General features: G+C 37.3%; 1 protein-coding gene across 1 annotated transcript in view; it reads right to left on the bottom strand.

The window, feature by feature from the left end:
- The window catches only part of MMP16 (matrix metallopeptidase 16), a 196,414-nt gene that overhangs the window by 108,864 nt on the left and 67,774 nt on the right, over nt 1-19,776 (bottom strand). The window lies entirely within an intron of this gene.

Genomic DNA, 19,776 nt, shown 5'->3' with positions numbered 1-19,776 from the left:
GCTATATGGATCATCTGGATATGGAATACCTGTTTCTTTGTCACATGGCTGTACGTTTGTCTACTTTAAAGGATAAAGCATCGGCTTAAAGTGTGTTAAATACACCAATGGATGTCAATCATTCAGATCTTTGCTAGTTTGGGAAGAAAGAGTGCTCTCAAAAACAGTATGTCGATACCAAACTGTTATTAAGAACAAAGGAAACCCATACATCATCATTAAAGGTTAAGTAAGAATATTAGGAAGATAATTGGAGTTTCAGAGAGCTTACTGATTTCTAAGGTAGAAGAGAACTTACCAACAAATTATTAATGTTCCTCGACAACAGTACATGGTATAAGCTACAGTACCATTATGTTCTATGAATGTGAAAGCTTAGTAAATCAAACAGCCTAATAAAGCACTGATCAAAACAATTTCATAAACACCTTCAGTAGTGCAGCTGCATATCATTAGTATTCATGTATTCTTGTTCCTTTTTTAGATTTTATCATGCAAACAAAATTCCTATCTGTACTGAGTAAAACTGTGAGATTTCATAATTTCAAAATATTTTGACTTGTGTTTTTTAATACGCTTCCACCAAAGACAGTGTAAGTGAAATGATTTAAAATGTCTGAGTAATTCAGATTTATATTTTTAAAAAGCATACATTTAAGAATCTAACTTACACTGATCACCACAGGATTTAGCAGTTCAAGTGCTGATGTCATTGTGAAAAGAGATTGAGGCTTTTACTATGGTATGGATAAATAACCTAACTCCAAAATTACTATACATATGACCAGGTAATTTCTCCATTTAGGTCAATTAATCATGGCTAATGGTGTGTTTTAATTACAGACCTCACTATTGCACCTAATACTGACTTTTCAGTGTCAATTTGATAGCCAGATAGACAGTGATAGGCAAAAGTGTTTACACAGAGCATTATAGGGAATCTTCTGCTGGTTTTCCTACGTCATATCTCTAATGCCACCAGTTCCTCATTGGTGGTGTTTTCTCTTTTTAACAGAAGACATGGATGTGAATTTACAGAATGGGTATATTGTGTATGGTACCTGCCTAGTGATAAAAAAAACAAACCCATATAACAAGAACATATAGTCTGGGAGAGTCTAACCTAGTCTATCAGAAATGTTTATAGAATGACAATAAGAATTACTATAGATAATATAATAGACTAATGGTTATAATCGGTTTGCTACCTACCCTTAACAGATAAAAAAGTGCCTGCATATTCACAATATATTGGTCTGGGATGGCTTGAAGCTAACAAACAAATACACTTATTGGAAATTGCATGGCAGGGTGGAAAAGTTCTTAAATAGAAAGAATCATCTTTAGACCAAGCAACTATCTTGTTTGTCACTGTGAACATGCCAAAACGAAAAGGTCAGCGTACCAACTTGCAAAATTCAGTTCTCCAATGACCCAAACTAGAAAGTTACCGACTTATTTTCTTGTGAATTACTATGACCACTCCCCAAAAAACCAATTTAGATGCGGTATTGGCATAGACACATGAATGATGGTAATCTTTATTGTGGAGTATAGAATTTGCAACAAGGACTTAATAATTCAGAAAAGTCTGTGGGATATCTAGGTTGCAGATTGCACTACAGTAAATGCTTAAATGCAGTACTAGAAGTAGCAGAGTTGAGCTCACGGTGGGCCAAAGAAGAGGATAAATTAGGCCTCATTGAGTTCAGCGTTGCTGCAGCTAGATAGTTAAAAATTAGTTGAGGCATCTCCACTGTTCTAGTATGTATTTTTTGCTTATAGTTTTTTATGAGTTGTCCTGGTTCCGGTGGGGATAGGGTTAACTTTTCCTGGTATTCCATGCCATGTGAGCCACGCCCACCCTGAGCTGCCGGGGGAGGGGGCAGGAAGTTGCTGCTTAAAAGCGGGCTGGGGCAGCCTGGGTCTGGCTGGCGAGCGGCGAGCGGCGGGGGAGTGGTGGTTCTGTAATCGCGTTTGTATATTCCCCTATCCGTGTTGTTGTTGTTGTTGTTGTTGTTGTTTGCCTGTTCCCTTTGCTGTTCTGTTAAACTGCCTTTGTCTCAACCCAAGAGTCTTGCCTTTTCTTACGATTCTTCCTGTATTAGGAAGGCACGAGCGAGCGGCACGTGGTTCTCTGTTGCCGTCTGAGGCTAAACCACGACATGAGTTCTGGCTGTAAAATGGATGTGAAACTGGGAATTCATATTATGTAAGTCTTGGATACTACAAAACCAGACTTACCAATACACAATCTTGTAGGTCTCTTCCTATATGAAGTCAGGAGAGAGTGGACAGAGTCTAGAATTTCCCCACACAACAAGCGTATGTTGACTGAGATAATTTTAAAAGGGAGCTCCTGCTCCCAGTGAGAGAGGACTCCATTGGAAGAACCCAGAATGCAGCCCAAGGCCAGAAGCTCTGCCTGGTTAGTGATTTAAACCAAACTCGGAGTCCAAGGAGTGGCAAAAGTAAAAAGGCCAAATATATTCAAAACTGTTTGCTGATTTCCTCTCATTTATAATTCAAGTTTAGTTTAAATATTCTAAATCCTTTGCCTTACTGCCACACTTGTGCATGGAAAAAACAATGTAGCTTGAGAGCAGCAGGAGTGGAAGGTGTAAAAGAGCAGCCAGGAGCACCAGGACAGAGCCATTTGCAGATCCCAGGCAGGTGGGGTCCTACCGAGAACTGGCAGATGTGGGATCTGCATGTAACGCAGTGCTTGAGAGACTCTGAAATACACTTGGAAGAGGGATCAGATACTACCCAGCTCCAAAGGCAGGAGTTATCCTTCTGCTGAGTGTCTGTAGTGAGAGTGGGTTAGTGTTATAAAAACTATGAAACAAATCCTTGCCCTGGAAAGAAACTCTTTGTACCTTGATTATTCCCTGTAACAGTACGCACATTTATAACTGACTGCAGAATGTGGACTTTATTCATTTGTTGCTCAGGGAAATTTTCTACAGTCACTAATAGAAATCTCTAGAGAAGTCTGGCAAGGACGCAGACCAGTGGAAACACTTCCACAAATAAAACTAACAGTTCTAGTGGATGTAAACACTCATTCATATAGCAGAGGTTAGGGGAAACTGTTCTTACATCTCACTAGAATTTCTATAGCTTCTAGAAAAATATGAAGTGCTCTGCAGGGATAAGGATACCGTGTTGAATAATCTGGCTTTATAAGTCATGACTGCTTCCGGGGGCGGGGGGGGAAAAAAAGAAACTTCTAGGGCCATGAAGATGATTAAGAGATTGGAGCATTTCTCCTTTGAGGAAAGACTGAGAGATCTGTGACTGTTCAGCCTGGAAAAGAGAAGGCTCAGGGGGATCTTATCTATGTGTATAAATGTGTGAAGGGAGGGAGTAGAGAAGATAGAGCCAGGCTCTCCTCAGAAGTGCCCAGTGACAGGACCAGAGGAAATGGGCACAAACTGAAACACAGGAGGTTCCCTCTCAGCATAAGGAGACACTTTTTCACTGTGAGGATGGTTAAACACTAGCACAGGTTGCCCAAGGATGTCATGGAGTCGCCATTCTTGAGATATTCAAAAGCCATCTGGACAGGGTCCTGGGTAGCCTGCTCTAGGTGACCCTGACCCTGCTTGAGCAGAGGTTTGGATCAGATGACCTCCAAAGGTCCCTTCCAACCTCGACCATTTTGTGGGATTCTGTGATTCTAAAATGAAGTTCTCAAAACTAATATCCTGAAGACTTGTAGAATCCTGCTTATACTGGCTTAAACCATGGAAAAGTCCCTGAGGGATTAGAAATCCAGGTAAGTCACTACTGGTATTTTTATAGGTTTTTTTCCCCCAAGGTCTGTTGTAATAATTACTCTAAAATTACTCCAGAGTAATTCTCATATGGTCGAACAAAACAAAAGTTTTGGAGATAACAATCTATCCAGGAGAGCATTCGAAGATTACAGAAAAATAGTCCTCATGTTTAAAGATGAAAATAAGTCCCAGGAAGTTAATTCTTCATAGAGCTCTCTTTCTACAATACCTATTCAATAATACCTTTTGTTTACGAATCCCAAACTAAGGAAGACTTTGGGTGCAATTTTGTAACTTCTTGCCTGAGAGCTAAGCAGTCTGGCTTCTTGTATACATTTTGCCAGAACTGTGGCCTACTTCTTTGACAACCATCATCTTGTGGCATATGGAGATTGCCCACAAGATTCCATAATCTCCAGTCCCTATTAGACTCATTTTATTTGTCAAACCTTTTACTTTTTCTGCCTCCTTCCCTCTCTATGTATCTTCTGAGAGGTTACTCATGTTCCTACCTGGAACATCCTTGATCTTTGCTGGGTTCAGATTTTTCTTTTTCTTTTACTGTTTTCTATGGCTTGTTATATGTAACTGTGGAGTCCTTTGAGATGCCTGGACCCCAGAACACTACTGTCCAGATCAAGGTGATTGGCATATATCAAAAACAATGATGGAGCTGGAGTCAGAATAATCCTGGTTGAACCACGGGCCCTTTAGATGTTCCCAGGAAAATCAGCTGGCTTTTGTGGTAGCAAAAATAAGAATGAGTGATGCTTCTGAACTTATCTCAGCACAGCATTGCAAGAATCCAGACAAGGTTGGAACATATAAAACGCTATATAAAGGCAACTGTCATTTGGTGATGTATCAAGGATGGCAAGAGTTCAAAGTGATTCCTTCATCACACTCCAGAAGATTACCCCACATTGCCATTGCCTTGGTATTAGCATCTTTGATCCCTATAGCTTTGCAATACCTCACCTGCAAGCTGATTATTTTTGTCTAATCCATCCATATATCGCTGGCATTATTTTGACTATGGTTACCATCAGAGTATTTTACTGCAGAGTTTTTTCTTCTGTTTCACTATTTCTAAAAGCAAGGAGGGAACCGAACACCAACCAGGCAAACAGAGTTTGCTGCTTAGATCCCACAGCTTAGCATAGATTCCACAAGAGAAAGGCCTATCTCCTCTCACACACGTATGGTAAATGACCAAAGCAAGGCATTTCATCATGAATTCATAAGGACTGCCTCACTACTTCCACCGCCACCCTACAAGCAGCAAAATCTCGAAGTGGTTGGCACTATCTGGAAATGGCCATTTTTTAGGCTCTGAGAATTACTGCTGCAGTCAATCATGTACCTCAAAAAAGAGGCATTCACATCAGTAAAATTTAACAGTAACAGGATTTTTCCTCATAGACTAAAGTCATTAGCAGCAGCAGCAGCTACATCAGACTAATAGAAACTGTATACTGTTATAAGACTAATGTAAAAAATCTTGGTTATTTGGTATGTCTTCTATGACACAGTTATAAATTACATGCTGTCACGTAAAAAAAAAACAAACCCCCCAAAAAACCCAACCAACACTGTATTAACCAAAAATACATTAATAAGTACCGCCCTTTTTTATATGCCCCAATAGGTTTTTTCAAACAACCTTAATAAAAGTAGTAAAACTATAAGATGTTTATATAGGAAATGCATAAATGCATAATGTACCAACAGATGGTGTTGTGCTACTTTAAAAAGGCTTGTGGAAAGGTAGTCCATTGTATATAAAACCAAAAGGTCAAGCTACAAAGTTCCTTTAGGGAAATGATTATTCAAACCATATCTGACACTTGGTATTTTAATCCATTAGATAAAATAACTTTACTATTATAGTTTATGCAGTTTTAAGTTTACATCAGTGAAGTAGATGAACTGCAAGTTAAACATGTATAGGAAACGTGACTTGGCCAAACTTTTTTTTTTCCTCCATATCACTTATATTTAATTTTCTTAATTTTATAGGGTTTTTTTCCTCACTTTATAGAAATAAGAAATATATTTTGAATCATAAACACATCCTTTAAGTATCTATGCAAATATTTCCTGTATAGATATCAACATTGTGAATATTCTTATATTATGGACAAAAATAAAATTGCATTAAAGAATCGAAATGCAACAACACATTGTGTATCTTTTGTGGATTTATACTTCATAGGGTTTTTTACTACACCTTTACAGATAAGATAGCATGTAAATTCATACAGTACTGCACAAAAGCAGTGTTTGAAAGTCTACATCTGTAAAAAACCAAAGGCCATGCTAAACTCCACAGCAAAGTTTCCTTCAGTGGAAACAGGAGGTATTTTAACTGAATCAGATAGTTCCTTTATTTTGTTGAACGTTACTTTTATTTTTTTCCTTTCTATGCCTTTTCAGCCATTAAGATGTCACTACTACTTGCAGTATAAGCTTTTATGGCACAGTATGTTTATTTCCCATGGTCAAAAGAGTTTTTAAATATAAATTGATACTAAATCCACCTTTAAATGGAATTATTTTTTTTTTTCTGTCTTCTGCTTTTCAAAGTCAGATATATGAGATGTAGAATTTAAGATGCTGCACTTCCTTGCTGGTTATCTTCCCGTATTTTAGAAATTCTTCTTTTTTACAACCAAACTGGTATAAGATTTGTGATATTTTGAGTACCGTAATAGCTCTTTGAAAAATACGATTCATGTTTTCCTGCACAAATCTGTAGACAGAAGATGAACATGTATTTTACAAGTATATAGAAGCTACAGGTACTATCAGTTTAGCACTTCTCAGGGAGAGAGAGGAAGAGAACGCAATGAACATAATACTGCATTTTCCCAAATTAGTTTATTTGGTCCACATAGCAGAATGAAAACAACAACAACAACAAAGTAAATACTACAACACAACATAATTTGGAAGAAAAGCCTTGTAACTTCTGCAAGGAGGCCAGGGAGCTAATAGAGGAGAAAGGAAGTAAAATCCTTGAAACGTTTGATTTCTTTGGAGCAACACACCCAGTTGGGAGGAACAAGGGCAACATCTTAATTCAGCCACTCTCTTCCTGTTTTGCAATGAAGACAATCTATTCAGCTACATAGTAACTATCTGATTAGAAGCTGTAATGATGAAAAGGAAAAGGCAGCACAGAAACCAGCTCGTCCTCTGTCCCATCCTCTTTTTGTTTCTGACTTACTCCCCAGTTTGGAAAATGCTGTTCCAGGAGAGGAACTTCCATGGGATATTGATCTGTAATTAATGTTTCCCACTTTCATTTGCAACCCTTCTTCAGAAAATGCCCGTGGGAGATGATTCTGCCACAGGGATGGCAGGGATCAATCAGAATTTGGCACTTCCATGCTTGCTTCTAATGATTCTGATAATTCATGCAAATTACACCTGTCTTATTTTCCTCTTGTACATGTGGTTCAAATGGAGGCAGGCAGTGTTCTACAACTGAAGGGATAACAACAATACTTGTTAAATGTTTTTACCTTTTCATCATCTTCAACAGTGACCACACACCTTTCATAAATTCTGGTTTAGCATGGATCACAATAGGTGAATACAGTAGCTTTTCTGGATAGAGTTCAAATCTTAAGTAGCAAAAAAAGGTGAATGTAGTACGAGTAAGACACTATCTTTGCTTCAAAACACCACTGAATCCACCAGAATTGACTCCTGCCATCAATGTTAAGGTGAAGAAAAAAGACAAAAAGTGTAGAGAAAGCTATCTTGCTTGCTGTAATAAAGACATACAAATTCTGAACTAAAACATTCCCTTTCTTTGAAACCATCTCTGTGTAGATTAGAGGCAGAATATGACCCACTCAGGCTAGTTGTATTAGCCTCCTACTTTCATAAAGATAAAAAAGTCCTCATACTCCATTTGATAAGTAAATCTATTTTACTTGCAGTACACTAACTCACCAGCTGTTTGTAATCCTCCTGAAAGTAGCAGAAAGATCGCATACATTTCAGTACATCTGCAACTCTCCTTTTTATGTCATCCTCTAAACTCTATTTTTGTTAAAGGGCAGGATTACAAAAATAGAAGGGGGGAAGGGAAAGTGGGAGATTGATGCAAGTGAGGGATGTGACAAGGTGATTCCTGCAGGCAAAAAGGGAGATACAGTAATTGCTTCTAAGCAAACCACGGGATTATTTTTTATTAGATCCCCTATGGATTATGGTCTTGTGTTTTGCAATTTTAAGATGTAATAGAAGAATTTTAGCTTTGTTTAATTAGGACCCGCTGCTGTGAATTCCCCAGTACTCTCAATAGCTGTAAGTTCAGATGGATGCTTAGAGCACTCAGCACCTGGCAGAACTCAGTCAAGTGCCTCTATCAACCAACAGCAAGATTAGGATTTATCTATACTTTTATATAGATTAAAAAAATAAGTTGCTAAAATAAAATAATTTCCTTACACTCATCACTAGTAACATTTACAAAGCTCAGACATTGTAGAGGGTTTTTGTTTTTTTTTTTTTAATAAATATATTGTTTTTCTAGCTCATGCAGAGAGAATCAAAATAGCAAAAAAGGCCAGGGAAAATGATATGTGCATGCTTTTCTGTTTGTTTTTTTTTTCTTCCAAGAGACATGGTCTTCCATGCAATTGAGAAGGATAATATGCAAAACAAGTAGCCTAGTACATTTTAGAAATTACTTTTGCAACTAATAAACTTAATAGGTCCTGTATTCTCAGAGCAATGTCATTAATATGCTAATCCTGTGAACCTAATGTTTAGGTATCCCAAACAGCACTTTATTTGATATTTGTTTGTTCTCAGTTTAACATAAGGTTTTAAGACTTGGTCTACCATAAACTAGAAGCAAAATTAGAGCTGATATTACCCCATTCAGCAATTAAATTCAAATTTACAAAACTATGTATACTTTTTGTACAGGCTCAGACTACAAATGAGAACAGCTTTTGCACGTATAAAAGCCAAGGGTGTTTATGACTGTTTATCTCTGTATGTATACATATGTTTAAGATTAAAATTACGCATTTTTTTTTTCAGTTTTGGTCTTAGAAACAAGGAAAAATGCTTTAGTATAATTATTAAGTTAGGAATTGTTAATGGACAAGCTGAATATTTGATTTCTCAGCTCCTATCAGGAAGGAGGAAAAAACCTTAGGAAAAAGGAACAGTGTAAATTTTGCTATGCTGGGGGGAGGGTGGGGGGGAGAGAACACAGGGTTAGGAATCAAATGAACTCCTGCTCTTTGCAAACATCAAGCCCTCCTCCAGATTAAGGTACCTCAAAGCTGCAACTAAGGAATCAACACCCAAAACCCCTCCAGCCTGTGAACTACATATAATGAACAAAAAAATACAGATTATGGTTGACGTGGCATAAACTGGTTAGGATACATTGTTTTAGTCCATGCCGTCCCAAAACAGAACAGACACACAAAACATTTCCAGCTGAGATCTTCCAATAGGTGGTGGACATCATGGAAGGAGTACTCTCATTCTGTTGTGTTGTTTTTCTGTATGACAGCTAAACTAGAGCTTATTTTAGACACCCGGCAATGTTTTTTGACTTGCTAAAGGGAAGAGCTAACAGTATGCTTTTTGCGGTGTTTGTGGATGATATCTGTATGATAAACATTTGCACTATAAATTTCATAAATTTCATTTTTATCAAGAACCATCTCCTTATTCACCTTAAAATTTTGCAATTGACCTTCACCATATCTGTTCTAAGGTTCAATTTTGTTTAACACATTTGCTAAATACCATTTTATATATGCTTTTTTTTTTCCCACAAAAAGTAATCTTTCTTCTTTTTCCCAATCTAAGGAATATTCAGTTTGAGAAAAGTGATAAAGTTACCCATCCTTTTTTAACAATGAGAATTTCATATTACTAAAAAGTAGAAATTATGTTACCTTTTAATTTTGGAATGTTTTCTGAGATCAGCTTATAAAACAATGATAGCTTTTCAACTCAACAATCTAACTTGGGTTATTTTTAAAGGTTTTTTAAGTATATCATTAGGACTCAAGTCTTTTTTTTCTTTTTTTTTTTTCATTTTAATAGTGGATTTAATATTGCAGCCATTTTCTGAACAGAAACTGGTGCAAAGGTGACTTCCTGAATCTACAGAAGAGTACTTGAAGTGCTCATGCTGCTCTTTGATTATCTCATAAGGAGGAGCAGGGATATGAACAAGACTTTAATGAGAAGTTCCTAGAGAGTGAAAGCTGTAAGGAATCACATTGCTGAGAAAGCTACCTGTAGAAACACAGGGATGTAAATGGAAGCTGAAAGAGTGGCAGCAACCTTTCCTTTCTTTCTCTTCATAGCAGAAAGTCTGAAGAAGCAGTGATGGAGACCAAATCTGCAAGTTGATGCAAACTTGAAGAAAGTTCTTCTGTCTTACAGCTAAACGACAGAGCTTCAAAGTTACCAAGCACCTAATAGTTAGAAGTAGATTTGAAGACCCTAAGACATTACCTTAAGACATTACCTTAACAGAAACTATAACCAACTTTCCATTAGTTGTAAAGGTATGGGACTAAATATGGGAAATTCCACAATGGATTGTCCAGTGGTGCTTCATCTCCTGCCTTAGTAAAAACTTCCTATTGGACAATTATGGAATAATCTGGCTCTTGGGGTGGATTCACCTTCACCCCTTCAGCTAAAGGTTGTTTTTTTAAAAAGCAATTTTCACTTCAAAGTTTACTGTCCACTTCAACTGATCCTAATTAATTTTTTAAAAGATAAATAGGAGAACTCAGTTTAGCCTTTCTTATTCTGACGGCTGATCCTATTTAGTCTCCTCAAATGGAACAGTATTAATATAGACCATTACAAAAAGGCATTCCCTTACTCAAATTTTTCCTCACCCCTTTCTAGAATTCTGTCTTTTCTTGTGATGAATCACTTCCTGAGATGAAGTTGTCAGAACCTAACAAACACCATGTAAGAAAATAGTAATAGATTATCTTAATGGTATTAAAATATTTCAGAATTTTTAGAATAGTTTTTAAACATCCTAGCATTTTCCCTTTTCAGCGCACTGAACAGCTGTTTTTGCTGAGCTGTCTAAAACGTTGCCCAAGTCCCTTCCCTCAGTGACTACAATTAATTTAGAAATCTGCAACGTGTGTGAGAAATTCAAATTATCCCCTCTAGGATGCGTTACCTTATCGGCACTGAATTTCACCTGCCACCCTCAATAAATTGACAACCATTCACTCCAGTCCACACATTCTGAGAACTGTACTATAACACTCAGCAAATAACCTCTCTGTCTCTCAAAATAAATTCGAAATCTCATCATACACTCACTTCTCAAAAAAACACGTGAGAAAAAAGTCTTGTAAGGGTAAGCAGCTAATGGAATAAGTTTCAAAGTTTTCAGAAATATTCTCCTCACTGGGAAGTTGAAAATCAGTATGGATTGTCTTTTCCCTAATGGATGTGCTTTATTTCAAAGCAGAATTAGTTCAGGGAAATCTTATGACCTTTACTATGAAAGCAGGATGATCAACAGTCTGCTATAAGAACAGGGCTCACATTATTTTCCTCCTCAAGTTAACAATCTTCTTAGAGATAATAATTCTTCATAAAAATGAAGAGATGGGATACTTCTACAATCACCATGGCAGTAGCTAGTAGACTTGCATTTTTGCGTATCATGATCTAGAAATCATTAGTCCTTCTTCTGTGCCTATCTCAGCCCCACGAAACACATGTGGTTGTGACAGCAAAGAGGTAATGCTTACTGTAAGCGAAAGCTGTATATTTAAGCGATATGCATCATTGGAGTTTGGGAGGTCTGGCAGGTGATGCCACCAGGGAACAGTGTTGAAGCCTTAATGAAAAAAAGCAGCAGGGACTGACAAATAACAGGACATAGATCTGCAGAGGGACTAATATAGACCATTCTGGGGTTGGAAGGAACTGGAAAAGATTCATGTGGTTTTAGTGAGCACTGATCTGCTTTGTAGGAAAAAGAATCTGAGAGAAATGGATCAAAAGTCTGCTACTGAGGTCTGGGAGGATGTATTGGCTCAATAGGTGTTTATATAAATGGCTTCATTTGTACACATAAGGTCTAGACAGGTGGAAAACACATATACATCCCTTCAAACTCAACCAAAGCCTGTTTTCTGTCGTATGATTAAAAAAAAAATTGAAATCTGCTTGCAGGCTCAGAATGAGCTATTTATTTTGTTTATTTCCGTAGGGCACACAGGGCAGCTGACACACCAAGTTCTGCACATGTCACTTTTCATAATGGAACACTTGAACTAAATCTTGTAAATTCCTTACAACTAATTAGTGTGAGAGGAATATATATAAAGTCTCTGTTCCTAATGTTGTGAAGGTCTTTAAACATTTCAGATAGTGCCAAGCAGTGCACGACGGCATTATAATAGAAATACTTGGCAAGACTTTTTTCTTCTCCTGACACTAATTTTTGTGTTCTCCTTTCCTTCTTAACTTTAAATATTGAAAACTTGCAACACCAGGAAAGTATCTGAAACCTCTCGGAAATGATGTTTTGATACTCCTATCATGTATTGAATATTCTGCTTAAAATTCAAGCACCTCCCCACGTCGCATGGATCTGGTACCCTCAGGCACTATTCTGCCATTCTGAAAGGCTTCTCGAGTAGCTGCTCTTTCCTAGAAAGGCATAGAATCTAATTTTGAAATACTCAGATTCAAAATTTAATTCCCACACAAGACTGGAAAAGTTTTATTATGGAGAGGTTAATTCAGTACAGCATGGACATGTACTCATAAAAATCTGTCATAGAGTTTGCGTTGCCTTAATAAATTAGTTTCTCTGAATATTTCACAATCTTAAAAGATTTCTTCTTACAGGAGATCAGATAGGGAAATAATGGTACTTTCCTTTCATAGACGAGCAACTGAAGTAGAGCTAAGGCAAGGAACAGTCCCACTAAGCCTCTGATGGGAGATTGAGAGGAGAAAACTCTGTTGGATATAAACTCTGCTTCCTCCTGATTCATCAGAACAAACTCTTATGCTGATACTTTAAAGTTCCTGAAGTTGATGGAACTGCTTTCACCTTGATGTTTGACCAAATGCTTTGTAAACACATAAAAATACCCACTAAGGAAGGTTTCAGGACAATTTAAGTCCTTTGCAAAAGAGGAACTACATGAATGAAAGCACATACATTGTCATCATTTATCTCCATATTCAGATGTTGGAGCCAGCTTGATAAGGTGTATTTAACTGGTAGCTAATTCGTGATTCGTCCTCTCTTTAAATATATTCATTTTAAAATAAAAACCACATACTTTTTTAAATAGTAGAGCTTTAAAAATCTCTGCCTGTGCCTCTTGTATTACTCATTATCTTTACAGATGTGTCCATGCACTATACTTTGGATCATATTAATTTCTTGAAACAACTTTTCAAGTTATTTCAATTTCTCATACTCCTAAGCAAATAAATATATTTCTATTGTATTAGTATTACAAAATATACAGTACCAATTAGCATGCTGTGGGTTATTTCTATGAATAATTAAAACCAATGGAAATAAATCAATATATAGGCATATAAAGGAAAATAAATCAATGAAAATATGCATATGACAATGCTTTACTATTTGTTCATCTTTTAACTCATAAAATTCAATTACCTTCAGTTCTCTCCCTGTAAAATCCTCCTCTCACCTATGAAATACCAGGTAAGATCTTTGGAAGTTATTTTTAAAGAACATTGAAGTATATGTGTTCTTAAAAATGGATCTTTCCCTATTTTAGTGCTATAGGTACAGGAATTTGAGTCATTTTTCCAGCATTTTTGCATACATTCATTAAAAAAAAGCCCATCAAAAATTTATGCCAGAGTACACAGATACTTCCCTCCAAAACTTCAATTTATGCAGATTTTAACTGTATTTAATAAATATCATTAAATGTATTCCAATTTCAGTGAATTTACAGAAATGTGAACATCGGTTTCATGGAATATTTTCCATTTTTTCTTCTATCAGATGGTTGGAAAACTGTTATTTGAAACTTTGTATCTCATGGTTCCTTTGAGCCACTTATTGTAGAATAGCTGATTCCTTAACTAGTCTTAGTGCAGTACCTATAATGCAACTCTGCTTTATTTTTGGAGACAAACACGTTTTCCTTGGCTAGTATAAGCATTATCCCAGATTCCTCAGGCTGCTTTGAATTCAGATATTTGCTATTCAGGAAGATCTTTAGATCACAGAGGTATACATGCAAATTTCTTTCACAAAAAGAACCATAAGCATTCTTTGGTTCTATTCTCCTGTTTCCTGTTCTAACCACTGGAATAGAAATCCACACTGTTACTTGTGCTCTACTCTGTGGAGGCATTCCCTCTACTTTGGATAGCATTCCTCCTATACAGTAGGATTTCTTCAAAGGTTGGAGAGCTTCAAACTTGCCTCTAGTCAGACTATTGCAAGGGACTGTGGCAAAGAAGAGCCAAGAATATGAGCAAATGCTTTATTTAAAAGACTATAATGGAAAATTTGATGACTCCTTAACACCAGCTATCTGGAAGTACTTCCCAAAGGCCATGGTGAACCAGCTACTCAAAGAGCTTATTTAGCTTGACAAAACCTGAAGAGAGTAGATGTCACAAACAAACTACTCTTTTCCACATTTCTGAGTGGAAGCTGAAGGTATTGTATAATCCATGCTAAATACCTTGTTCTCCCTTCCCTGTAAAAAGAATGCAGATTTGGGACATGATTTTTTTTTTAATTCTCTTCCCATTCTGAGCCCTGCTAACACTCAACTTTGTTACGTTACATCTTCCTGTTTTCCTGGGTCTGACGTTTTCACATGCGATTGCACACGACAGCATATACTACAGCGAATGTCAATATGAACAGCTGAAAAAGCATAGACAAAAAAATTGGGAAAAAGAACACGATGATGAAAACAAGATAGGGTCCTATACAGAAGAGCAGGCAACCAAGGGAGGCATTCGCCCTTGTGATCCAAACCAGCAAACCCTTTCACGGTCTTCGACGTCTTTGTATGTAAAATTTTGAATGCGTCTAGGTTTTTGCAAGGCTCATAGATGTCACAAAGAGAAGTGTAACACGGATAATTACAACAAATCCTCAGAAGCCCTCAAGTGGTAGCTTAAGCCGTTTAAGCCCAGAGCAGCATCTCTGAGGTAGACTGAGAAATCTAATAATGGACTTGAACACGTATTCAGTGTCAGTTGCAAGTAACAAATTATAATCTGGAAATGCTTCCATTAAAATCAAAAGCCTGGAAAATTAAATCAAGGCCTCTTCAGGAAGATAACTGAGTAGGTAAGGTGGAACTGTACACAGGCTACATATTGTGACTATTTCTTCATTATATATTTCTGACTAGCCAGGATGGTTATATCATGAAGGGTTTTTTTCCAAGTAAAGTCATATTTTCATACTGTATACTAATCATCACTACTCTGAAGAATTATAAAATACATAAAAATATCTAAAATACATAAAAATATCTAAAATACGTATCTTCACAGATAGTTGCACATGACTGAACTTTATGAGTATGGACTGTTTAAAAATATCTCAAATTGGGAATAAAAATGAAAACTACACATGAACCGATGTACATAAATAGTACAATTCATCTCAGGTATAAAAAATATAGTTAGCTGTTAAACCACATATAGTTTATCTTTTTTATGTTAATAAAGCCATAAAACCAAAAAGCATGGATTTTTCCAACTGGAATTGCAGACGGACTCTGCAACGTGTTAGTCTGATTAAACTGAAATACCTTACACGCATTCACTGTGTTTGCAGCCAGATAGAAATGAGTTACGAATTTCACAGTGTGTTTACATTTTACTTCCATTACTGTTACATTAACTGTCTCATAGTTTCAAAATACCTTAATGATTATCACTTTGCTTCCTGTCCTTCACAGGTACTCTTCTCCCTAGTCTATTGTTTAAAATGCCTTTCATTTGACAAAACATACAGCATTTCAGTTTACTCTGGCATTAAGTTTCATTATGGTATATACTTGGTAGTTTTTTTACTACATAAAAAACCAACACAAATTGGCAGCTAGGCAGAAGCTTTAAATTTGGGCAGGAAGTCTCCACAAGCAGAGTTCTTACCAGGCATTTTTCATGTCCTATTATCAGTGACAAGGCCCATAGATCCATATGACACCTTAAATACTATCATTTTACTGTAACCGATCCCAGTAACAATGGCTTGACTTTCATTTCAGTATCTTCCATCTTTACAACAAAATCTGTACATACTTAGAAAAAGAAGTCTGTGTTTCACCGTACTTTGACGTATCAAAGTAATACTTTTAATGTTGCCTGTAACACCCAAGCTCTTGTCGATAACTGTGCTTCAATTAATAAAATGATCTGCAAACACATTGGTTTTCACGAAGCCTTAAGTTTATGTTGTTTTTTCAACACTTGGTTGTGGAAACGTGGAATTAAATCCAGACCCAGATGTCCTCCCCTGTGTGTTACAAATTCACGCAGACTTGCACATGAGGAAAGGCTTAGCTTAAAGCACATGAAAGTCAGAAGTTTATTATCTAAATGGGATATGATTAAAACCGGGATCAAAGTGGCCTCACCAGATGTTTACTCTTGTGAACTGCTTAGCAGCAGCACCAAGTTAGACTTGATGTCAACTGCTTACTCTCATTTTTATCAAGAATTGATAAATCCTACTTTTTTAATTAAACAATGGCCAGTGTTTTGGAAAAACAGTTCTCATTTCACCTGATTTTGCTGGCAAAAAAATGTATCAACTTTCTGATATGTAATAGCATGATAGATGACTTTGAGAGTTACATTTTCAGAAAATGCCCAAATAATGCTCAAGTTTTTTATCAGCCTATATTTTACTGACCCAAAATTCAAACACAATCTCAGTGACAAGGGATCTGACAAAGAACCTCTAAGCAATGCCATCTGTGATGAGAATCTGACGTGTTCGGCTTTAGAAAGGTCAATGCAGAAGGACAACCTTGCTTGCAGCATCCATCACAATGGAATTCAGCAGCTTGGATGAAGAAAATGCTTTCCTTTAGTCTGATCAATCACACAATATCAGGGCAATGTTTCAAAATACTACGAAAAAGCACTAACGTGTTTGCAAATAATGATTTTTCTTTGCTTCTCTCACCTTCAAATCTGCATAATACTCCAGTTTGAGAGACTACCTCGAACCATTTGACATCATAGAAAGAATGAATTAGAAAAGTTGTCAGAAAAACTACATCAGCAAATAGTGTTCTCTTTAAATCACAGCTTTTATAATGCCTCAAAGTTCTTGTAAAAATGTCTATTTTTAGTTGAAAAATATGTATAGGTTTAAGTTCTGGTTAACAAGTTACGATGTTGTTCAGTCCAACAACCTCCAGGTGATGAAACTACTTTAATTGTTTTATTCCTTCAGGAGTTATTCGATCCTGTCTATGCAGACAATGCCCTTCATCAACTTTGCAGTGCTTCTGGTCTGCAAGAACAATTTGACCTTCTGTATGTCTTTTCAAAATGTGACAGCAAGGTAAAATTACTTACGCTGTGCTTTGCTCAGAGTTCAACATTTTCCACGGACATGTCAGAAAAACAGCTACAGTAATCAAGCAACGTTTGAGTCTCGAAGGAAGCTCGGTGTTACTTTTTGGTGGTGCCAGCTTTGTAGCTACATAGATAACTACAAAAAAATGCAAGTAGAAACAGTACATGGAAGTATGTATGGACGCGATGAATGCTGTTCAGAAGAAAAGCAAATAATGAAGAAAAACCAGTAGGAGTAACACTACAGAAAGCTACAGAGTGGTAGTCTGGGACATGCTGCCATTGAAATCAGTATCAAGCACTGCTTGATCTCTGCGGTATAGTGCCCTATGATACACCAGCTCTGACGGTAGATCAGTCAGAAGTCTATGTATGAAAGAGTATAAACGTGGCCCCAACTCTCTGGTTATTTTCCACTGTTGAGATAATATAAAATAATAATTTACATATGATGATAATTATTTCTTTAGCTGGATGGAACGCTCAAGTAACACTGAATTCAAGAATGTATTTATTTCTTTAAATAGTTCATGGCATCTTTTTACTAGCAACATAAATTACCATAAACAGACTGTGTCTTCCAGAACTATTACTTGCTCTAATTGTTTCATCCACATACACATCCACACATTCATCCACAAGTTGTTTCTCCTTTTCATTTTATTAGCTAAAACTAAAAGAACAATTCAATAATAGTCTTATTTAGCATCCTGAGTAGATAGCCCCCTGGATGCATCCAGTGTAGCAATCTACAGGTAGAAGCACAAACATGAAATAAAACTGGAGTGTGAAGAAGATGCTCAGACCTATGATACTCGCTGCCATCAAAAATACATCTGCAGCGGTTAGATGAGTCAAACATGACGAGAATGATTTAAAGGTTATCACGTCTCTTAGCGGCTGTAGTGCCACCTAATGAGCATAATCTGCAAAAGCCAACTCAAATTCCACTATTATTTGTTTTAATTTCATTTTAAAGAATGCTTCAAAAGGAGTGCTCCAAACAAAATTTGGAGGGTGATGTGGACACAACGTGGACAGTGTGATGCCACTCTTTATGCATGTTAGTTTAGCATCTCTAAGTCCAAGTGGAAGGGTAGGGTAAAGGGAATCACCTAAGGCTGACCTCAAGTTAAACTGTAAATGTGTTTTATTTCGTCAGTTGTGCCATAGGCTTCTTTAACCGAAACCAAGCACCTGAAAGCAAGGCAATTATCGGTAAAACACATGGAAATGCCTCATAGCTCTCTGGCTAGCCCTGCTTCGTGGTGACATTTTCTATTACGTCACTTTTTCCACAGAGGTTCCCCTCTATAATGAGCAGCCACTCCTGCAGGGTCAGTGCTGGGTCACACACACACTTAGGAAGTCTCCTGTCCCACCTCTTCCATATGGTGATGGTGGTAGCTGGCACATCTCTGTGCCAACCTCTGCACAGGTGCAGGAGGGGGTATTTACTGGACACCCAACAGCTGTCATTCATCTCCTCTGTGAATAAAGGAGCAAGATGACATATTGTTGGTTTACTGCTATTATTTTTCATGCTGCTTTGAAATAGATGGTGTACGAATTGTGAAAAAAAGGTATGCCCCTGTTTGGTAATCCTTGTTTTGGACTAGAACAACAGCCAGCAAACTGTTCTGCGATATCCGAGATTAATTCAGTCTTAATGGCAGCCCATCGCTAGAAGTGGTGCGGCTCCATGCTAGTTATGAAGAAGTCCAGCTAGGACATTTGCATTACAGTGCTGCCCCCCATCTATTGTGCAATGATAATTACTGCAAACAGTGCACACTCCTATTTAAGCTCAGTGCTTTCCAGACAGTCAGGATGAACAATGACTCTCGCACATTTTTATACCATGAAATGTACTCAACGTTCCAATCCTGACAGCCTGCACCAAGCTCTCCCCAGTCCCAGACAAAAAACATAGAATCATTTAGGTTGGAAAAGACCCTTGGGATCATCGAGTCCAACCATCAACTCCACTCTACAAAGGTCTCCCTTACACCATATCCCTTAACACCATATCTAAACAAGTCTTAAACACATCCAGGGATGGTGACTCCAGCACCCCCCTGGGCAGCCTATTCCAGTGTCTGACCACTCTTTCTGTAAAGAATTTTTTCCTAATGTCCAGCCTAAACCTACTCTGTTGCAGCTTGAACCCATTCCCTCTTGTTCTATCGCTAATTACCTGTGAGAAGAGACCAGCACCAACCTCTCTACAATGGCCTTTCAAGTAGTTGGTAGAGAGTGATGAGGTCTCCCCTCAGCCTCCTCTTCCTCAAACTAAACAGTCCCAGCTCCTTCAATCGCTCCTCATAAGGTTTATTCTCCAGGCCCTTCACCAGCTTCGTTGCCCTCCTCTGCACTCGCTCCAGCACCTCGA

Source organism: Rissa tridactyla, chromosome 2 (genome assembly GCF_028500815.1).
Source record: "Rissa tridactyla isolate bRisTri1 chromosome 2, bRisTri1.patW.cur.20221130, whole genome shotgun sequence".
In the NCBI taxonomy this organism is placed as follows: domain Eukaryota; kingdom Metazoa; phylum Chordata; class Aves; order Charadriiformes; family Laridae; genus Rissa; species Rissa tridactyla.
The sequence above is the reverse complement of the archived record's forward strand: the minus strand, read 5'-3'. Positions and strand labels throughout refer to the sequence as shown.